We start from the raw sequence: 8,396 nt of genomic DNA, 5'->3' as shown, positions 1-8,396 counted from the left end.
TCTGTTTCTCACAAGCTTCTAAAGCAACACTGTCTTGGTCATTCCATCTCACATACTGAAACCAACAGTGTGTCAGCATGGCCCCATGCTCGCCGCATGGCATGAGGACAGGCATTTGCAAATGCCTATGAGCATGCTTGTTCAACATAGAATCGTAGAATCATAGAATATCATAGAATATCATAGAATAGGGTTGGAAGGGACCTCAGGAGGTCATCTAGTCCAACCCCCTGCTCAAAGCAGGACCAATCCCCAACTAAATCAGCCCAGCCAGGGTTTTGTCAAGCCTGACCTTAAAAATTTCTAAGGAAGGAGATTCCACCACCTCCCTAGGTAACACATTCCAGTGTTTCACCACCCTCCTAGTGAAAAAGCTTTTCCTAATATCCAAACTAAACCTCCCCCATTGCAACTTGAGACCATTACTCCTTGTTCTGTCATCTGCTACCACTGAGAACAGTCTAGATCCATCTTTATTAATGATCTGGATGATGGGATGGATTACACCCTCAGCAAATTCACAGATTACACTAAACTGGGCGGAGAGGTAGATATGCTGAAGGGTAGGGATAGGGCACAGGGGGACCTGGACAAATTGGAGGATTTTGCCAAAAGAAATTTGATGAGGTTCAACAAGGACAAGTGCAGAGTCTTGTACTTAGGATGGAAGAATCCCCTGCACCGCTACACACTAGGGACCGACTGGCTAAGCGGCAGTTCTGCAGAAAAGGACCTGGGGATTGTAGTGGATGAGAAGGTGGATATGAGTCAGCAGTGTGCCTTTGTTGCCAAGAAGGCCAATGGCATATTGGGCTGTATTAGTAGGGACATTGCCAGCAGATCGAGGGAAGTGATTATTCCTCTCTGTTTGGCACCGGTGACGCCACACCTGGAGTATTGTGTCCACTTTTGGTCCTCCCACTAGAGGAGAGATGTGCACAAATTGTAAAGAGTCCAGCGGAGGGCAACCAAAATGATCAGGGGGCTGGGGCACATGACTTACGAGGAGAGGCTGAGGGAGCTGGGGTTATTTAGTCAGCAAAAGAGAAGAGTGAGGGGGGATTTGATAGCAGCCTTCAACTACCTGAAGGGGGTTCCAAAGAGGATGGAGCTCGGCTGTTCTCAGTGGTAGCAGAAGACAGAACAAGGAGCAATGGTCTCAAATTAAAATGGGGGAGGTCTAGGTTGGATATTAGGGAACACTATTTTATTAGGAGGGTGGTGAAGCACTGGAATGGGTTACCTAGGGAGGTGGTGGAATCTCCATCCTTAGATAATGACAGGTTTCAGAGTAGCAGCCGTGTTAGTCTGTATTTGTAAAAAGAAAAGGAGGACTTGTGGCACCTTAGAGACTAACAAATTTATTTGAGCAAAAGCTTTCGTGAGCTACAGCTCACTTCATCAGATGCATTCAGTGGAAAATACAGTGGGGAGATTTATATACACAGAGAACATGAAACAATGGGTGTTACCTACACACTGTAACGAGAATGATCACTTAAGGTGAGCTATTACCAGCAGGAGAGCCGGGGGTGGGTGGGGGGGAAAACTTTTGTAGTGATAATCAAGGTGGGCCATTTCCAGCAGTTGACAAGAATGTCTGAGGAACAGTGGGGGGTAGGGGGGGAATAAACATGGGGAAATAGTTTTACTTTGTGTAATGACCCATCCACTCCCAGTTTCTATTCAAGCCTAAGTTAATTGTATCCAGTTTGCAAATTAATTCCAATTCAGCAGTCTCTCGTTGGAGTCCACCCAGAATCCTTCTTTTTGTAGTCTTGGTAGGGAGGTCTCTGTGGGTTAGTATGTTGTTCAGAGGTGTGCTGGAAATATTCCTTGAGTCGGAGATGTCAAAAATAGGATTCTAGGTCACCACAGAACTGTATCATGTTCGTGGGGGTGGAGGGGCAGAAGGAGAGGCCCTGAGATAGGACAGATTCTTCTGCTGGGCTAAGAGTATAGTTGGATAGAATATTGCTGGGTGGGTTGAGGGAACCACTGTTGTGGCCCCTTGTGGCATGTAGTAGTTTAGAAAGTTTAGTGTCCTTTTTCTTTTGTAGAGAAGCAAAGTGTGTGTTGTAAATGGCTTGTCTAGTTTTAGTAAAGTCCAGCCACGAGGAAGTTTGTGTGGAAGGTTGTTTTTTTATGAGAGTATCCATTTTTGAGAGCTCATTCTTAATCTTTCCCTGTTTGCTGTAGAGGATGTTGATCAGATGGTTCCACAGTTTCTTTGAGAGCGTGTGGCACAAGCTGTCAGCACTACGGTGCTAATAAGAGATGGTCACATAAACACCACCCTATACCGGAAACCTACTGACCGCTTTTCCTACCTACATGCCTCCAGCTTTCACCCTGACCACACCACACGATCCATCGTTTACAGCCAAGCTCTACGATACAACCGCATTTGCTCCAACCCCTCAGACAGAGACAAACACCTACAAGATCTCTATCAAGCATTCTTACAACTACAATACCCACCTGCTGAAGTGAAGAAACAGATTGACAGAGCCAGAAGAGTACCCAGAAGTCGCTTACTACAAGGACAAGGCCAACAAAGAAAATAACAGAACGCCACTAGCCGTCACCTTCAGCACCCAACTAAAACCTCTCCAACGCATCATCAAGGATCTACAACCTATCCTGAAGGATGACCCATCACTCTCACAGATCTTGGGAGACAGGCCAGTCCTTGCTTACAGACAGCCCCCAACCTGAAGCAAATACTCATCAGCAACCACACACCACACAACAGAACCACTAACCCAGGAATCTATCCTTGCAACAAAGCCCGTTGCCAACTGTGTCCACATATCTATTCAGGGGACACCATCATAGGTCTTAATCACATCAGCCACACTATCAGAGGCTCGTTCACCTGCACATCTACCAATGTGATCTATGCCATCATGTGCCAGCAATGCCCCTCTGCCATGTACATTGGTCAAACTGGACAGCCTCTACGTAAAAGAATCAATGGACACAAATCAGACGTCAAGAATTATAACATTCAAAAACCAGTCGGAGAACACTTCAATCTCTTTGGTCACTCGATTACGGACCTAAAAGTGGCAATTCTTCAACAAAAAAACTTCAGAAACAGACTCCAACGAGAGACTGCTGAATTGGAATTAATTTGCGAACTGGATACAATTAACTTAGGCTTGAATAGAGACTGGGAGTGGATGGGTCATTATACAAAGTAGAACTATTTCCCCATGTTTATCCCCACCGCCACCCTCCACTGTTCCTCAGACGTTCTTGTCAACTGCTGGAAATGGCCCACCTTGATTATCATTACAAAAGTTTCCCCCGCCCCCGCTCTCCTGCTGGTAATAGCTCACCTTAAGTGATCATTCTCGTTACAGTGTGTATGGTAACACCCATTGTTTCATGTTCTCTATGTATATAAATCTCCCCACTGTATTTTCCAGATGTAAGCAGAGTCAGGATGAGCTCCACCCTGACATCTGGTGGTGAGGTGTGGCAAGTTGTGGAAAAGAACTTCAGGGGCTGATCTCATTTGCATAGGCACACCCACCCCACCTAGAATGAGGCCATAGCTGCCCAAATGGTCACTTTGGCTGTTGTGGGATCCCCATTGTCTTTGTTATTGGGGCAGGAAGAGTAAATTGTTATTACCCTGATTATGGGAACTGTGCTTGGAACTGTACTTGGCCTTTTGTTATGATGGAGGGACTCACCATCAACTGAGTAGCACTCGCTAGGCAAGGGTCATGGGTTCCAAAACTCTGTGAATTGAGAGAGGCTTGAGACAGGTATTAGTAGCTGATGGTGTGGGCCCTTTTGTGAGGCATGAAACACCAATTGCGTCTCTGTCTCTCTCCACTGTGGAATGTCAGAGCTAATTTTGGGTCTATTAAGAGTCTTGCTACAGGTGCTGTGCTGAATTCACTTTGGCCTTATGGTGCACCAGCAGTAGGGCTCCCACTACTATGAGCTGAAATCACTGAGAGCTGGAATCACTGTGTCAAGCAGTGGGAAGCCGGAAGCTCTAGAGTGCAGTGGTGCTGTTCGTGGATAGGCTGGCGGAGTGTTCGTGAGACGGCGAGGCGAGCTGTGCAGAGCGGAGCCCTGTAGGGCAGTCAGCTTCAGGTCACGTAAGGTGCCCCTTACTTCTTTCCCCCACACACAGGCACGTTTTTAGCCAGACTGGGGAGTAACACTCTGCAGATGAACTTTTGAACTCTGGGGCTGGACTTTTTGGACTTTGGGTGATTTGTGGATTGCTGGACTCAAGAGACGTTTGAGTTCTGGGACTCAAGAACCCGAGGGAAAGGATGGGGCCCAATTTGCTGGGGTGGGTCTTTGCTCATGGTTTGGTTAATGAACACTAGTTGTGGTGTTTCCCCAATTTAATGCTGATGTCGTTTACCTCATGTTATTAAAGATTCTCTGCTACACCGAGACTCTGTGCTTGCGAGAGGGGAAGTATTGCCTCTTTGAGGCGCCCAGGGGTGTGTAAGATTTCCCAGGTCACTGGGCGGGGGCTCGAGCCAGTTTTGCGTTTGCTTTGATGAGAGGGAACCCCTGTGTACTGAACCCGGCCCTTGCTGCTATCAACTTGGCCTGGCAGAAGGGTTACACACTGAATGCATCCGATGAAGTGAACTGTAGCTCACAAAAGCTTATGCTCAAATAAATTTGTTAGTCTCTAAGGTGCCACAAGTACTCCTTTTCTTTTTCCATCCTTAGAGGTTTTTAAGGCCCCGCTTGACAAAGCCCTGGCTGAGATGATTTAGTTGGGGTTGGGGGTGGTTGGACTAGATGACCTCCTGAGCTCCCTTCCAACCCTGATATTCTATGAGTCTATGGATGTGGGCAGGAGGCTACGGCCCTCCAGATGTGCTCTGAGCCATGGCTGCTGGACAGGTTTGCCCTGCGGCCTGAAGATTTGCCCCCCATTTGTAGATGTATTTTCTCATTGGGAATGCTCAACTCAGTGGTTGGTTCTGACAGAAGACAAATATGTATCCACATGTAGCACGGCCTTGGGCCCTGATCCTGAATTGGGCTCCCGGGGGACAAACTCCTGACTCCTACGGAACCCCGGGGATCGTATCTACCTATGCAAAGCTCAGTGCAGGATCAGGACCTTCACATGCAGAGGGATCTGTCTTTACAAAATCTATACAAATAAAGTCCCCCATAATAGCTATCCATGCATCCCATTGCACTGGGCCACGTTGGACAGGTATGGTGCCCAGCAGCGAATCAGTGAGTGTGTGCCTCACCTGTACCTGTTCAAAACCTTTAATTATGCGCTCCCTTTTTATTTGCTTTTGTTTCTTTCTGAAAGAGCTCCCAAGGGAACCTGCATCTATTGTGCCACCTGACAACAGCCATGAGATATTATCTTCAGACACTCACAGGAGATGTTTGTGCTATTTCTCCTTCCCAGGAATAGCTCTGTCATAGAAACAGATAAAAGTTTTCACAGCTATTTTCACACTTTTAAACTGCAGCACTTTAAAAGGAGATGAAGATTTGCTGCTCTCCGTTTGCTATTACAAATGGTGAGGGTCATAGGTTATCTCCTCCTGGCAGCATGCAATTTTTGTTCTAACACATTGCCCGGTGCTTCTTCTTTGCGTGCTCATAGCTGTAACCACATATGTCAGAAGAGCAGCCAAATAATTCATCCGTATATGAAATGTGGTTATGGCTTGAAAAAAGACCAGTGTACAAACTCTAGTTTGTTCTCAAGGACAATTATAGGTGTGTGTGTGACAGCGATAATGGCCTTTCTTAGCCAAGGTTTTAACACTGAACATCTTGCTTTCATTTACCTTATCAGGGGAGAGCAGCTGACAATTAAGTTTCAATGCTTCCGTGGATCTCTTCTTTCAGGTTTCTTTACGTTTTCTTTGAGAAATAAAAGACAGTAGTTTTGTTCTAATGTACTAGATTACATGCTTGTGGTTGCTGTCCACAGTTAATGTTAAAGCTACTGCCCCGTAGAAGACTTATGTTAGTACTGCCATCCCCCTTTCCAAAATTCCCTACAAGAAACCAGTATCCCTGAAACGTTGTGTCTCCTCTCAAACCCTGAGTAGAACTGCTCCTGGTGATTGGAGGAAAATTCTGAAAAGGGGTCTTGAAATTACTGTGTTTCAAAAGTTTCCATGTTGTTGCCATCTTCACAAATTTCCAATTTGTTTTTCTTACGTCTCATGGGTCTGATCACAGCTGTTGTTGATCAACTTTGAGGGAGTTATGCCAGTTTACCCTAGCTGAAGATTTTGCCCTATATCTCCAAAATGAGACTCAGTTTGGCCTGCAGACACCAGATGTCTTTGGGTTTGTTAGCCTCGTTGAACTGCTTTACTCATTGCTTGGGGTGGGGCTTAGCGAGGGAAGGTGAAGGTTCACAGAGTTGTTTGTATGTGTCTGAGATGGCGTATAGTGTAAATCTGTGTGTGGGATGAGGAATGCGACAGGATTACGTGGCAGTGGCTGGATCCCTTAACTGTGCAGTTCCATATGCTGTGATAAGTGGGTGTCAAAAGTTAACGTCCGGAGACCATCGGGGTGAGAGCAGGTGCCTTGCTTACCTCTCCCCCGTTCTCTGGACAGCCGCACCCCGTGGCCTGGTTCTAGGGTGTGGAGTAAAGCCCTCCAGCTGTGCCTTTTAGTGAGTCACCCCCACTCCCTTTCAGGGGATACAAAGGAGCCCAAACAAAGGGAAATACTTCCTGCCCCCCTCCTGGTGCGAGGGAGAGGGAAGCAATCTCTCAAGCCACACGGGCAGTCTCAGTGCGAGGAAAGGTTGGGGCTCAGTCCTGGGGGGATTTCAACACAGAGCATCAGCCCAGCCCATAGTCTCCCTCCAAGGGCTAGGGCAGTGGGGTTTCATGGTACGGGACCCCCAGGGTGGGAGCCCTCTCTCGGCTTGGCCCTGCCTTTGAGGGGCCTGCCAAAAGCTGACAAGCCTCAGGGGGCTGGGGCTGGCTGCGCCCCTAGGAGTTCCTTCCCCTGGCCTGGCTGGGGGCGGGGGGGCGAGGTCGCCACCCATCACACACACACACACTGGGTTCTGAAGATATTGTGGGGATATTTTTGGTGAAGAAAGTGTCCTTGGGGAGGAGGGCGAGGGTTAGGTCTCTGTGAGCCAGACTCCACTGAAACACACCGTCAGTCTGCAATTTTTCACCATGTGTCTGTTTATGAATACAACTCTATTTATTACACAGAGACACCTCCCCACCCCCCCACCCCGCCCACACACTTCACTCTGTGACTTCAGTGACGTCCGGGCCTCTAGCAAACAGTCACGTGTGAGGGTTGAACTTCCACCTGCCGAGCTGGGGCCTGGCTCTCCCTGTGCAGGGGCACATGGAGTTCTCTCTGATGTCGAGTTCTGTCTGTCTGAAACAATTGGGTTTGTTTAGTCTGGAGGAGAGAAGACTGAGCAGGGACATGATAACAGTTTTCAAGTACATAAAAGGTTGTTACAAGGAAGAGGGAGAAAAATTGTTCTTTTTAACCTCTGAGGCTAGGACAAGAAGCAATGGGCTAAAATTGCAGCCAGGGCGGCTTAGGTTGGACATTAGGAAAAACTTCCTAACTGTCAGGGTGGTTAAGCACTGGGATAAATTGCCAAGGGAGGTGGTGGAATCTCCATCATTGGAGATTTTTAAGAGCGGGTTGGACAAACACCTGTCAGGGATGATCTAGATAATACCTAGCCCTGCCATGAGTGCCAGGGACTGGATTCGATGAGCTCTCACGGTCCCTTTCAGTTCTACGATTCTCTGTTCTTGGCCATTGCTGAGTACGCTGAAGTTCTGTGTCTCCAGATGGGAGCGCAGCGGGGAAAAGCACTCCCAGGACAAGCAGCCATGCGGTAAAGCTCAGGGTGAAAGTGAGATACGGCAAACAGAAGTCAGGCTGCCTCCATCTAATGCTGGTAATGGCTTGTCTGGGTAGCTCTCACACACCCATTGTGCGGGACCCAAGGGTGCAGATGAACCTGAACAATGGAGATCACACCAAGAGACTTCCTGGTTCCCGTGCCCTGCGCCCAGGCTGACCCTGATGTCACAGCTCGGTTGGTAAATGAGAAATAAATTGGTAAATGGAGAATAAATGTAGCTACTTATAGACCGTGATCATGGCATCCTTTAGTCTTCTCTTTCTTAAGCTAAATAGATTGAGCTCCTTGAGTCTGTCATTATAAGGCAGGTTAACCAATCATTTCATAATTCTCATGGCTCTTCTCTGAACCCTTCCCAGTTTATCAACATCCTCCGTGAGTTGTGGGCATCAGAACTGGACACAGAATTCCAGCAGTGACCGCACCAGTGCCAGATACAGATGTGAAATAATGTCTTCTCCTACTCGAGACTCCCCTGTTTATTCATCGCAGATTCGCA

Source organism: Natator depressus, chromosome 6 (genome assembly GCF_965152275.1).
Source record: "Natator depressus isolate rNatDep1 chromosome 6, rNatDep2.hap1, whole genome shotgun sequence".
NCBI classification, from domain to species: domain Eukaryota; kingdom Metazoa; phylum Chordata; order Testudines; family Cheloniidae; genus Natator; species Natator depressus.
This window is presented reverse-complemented; position numbering follows the sequence as displayed.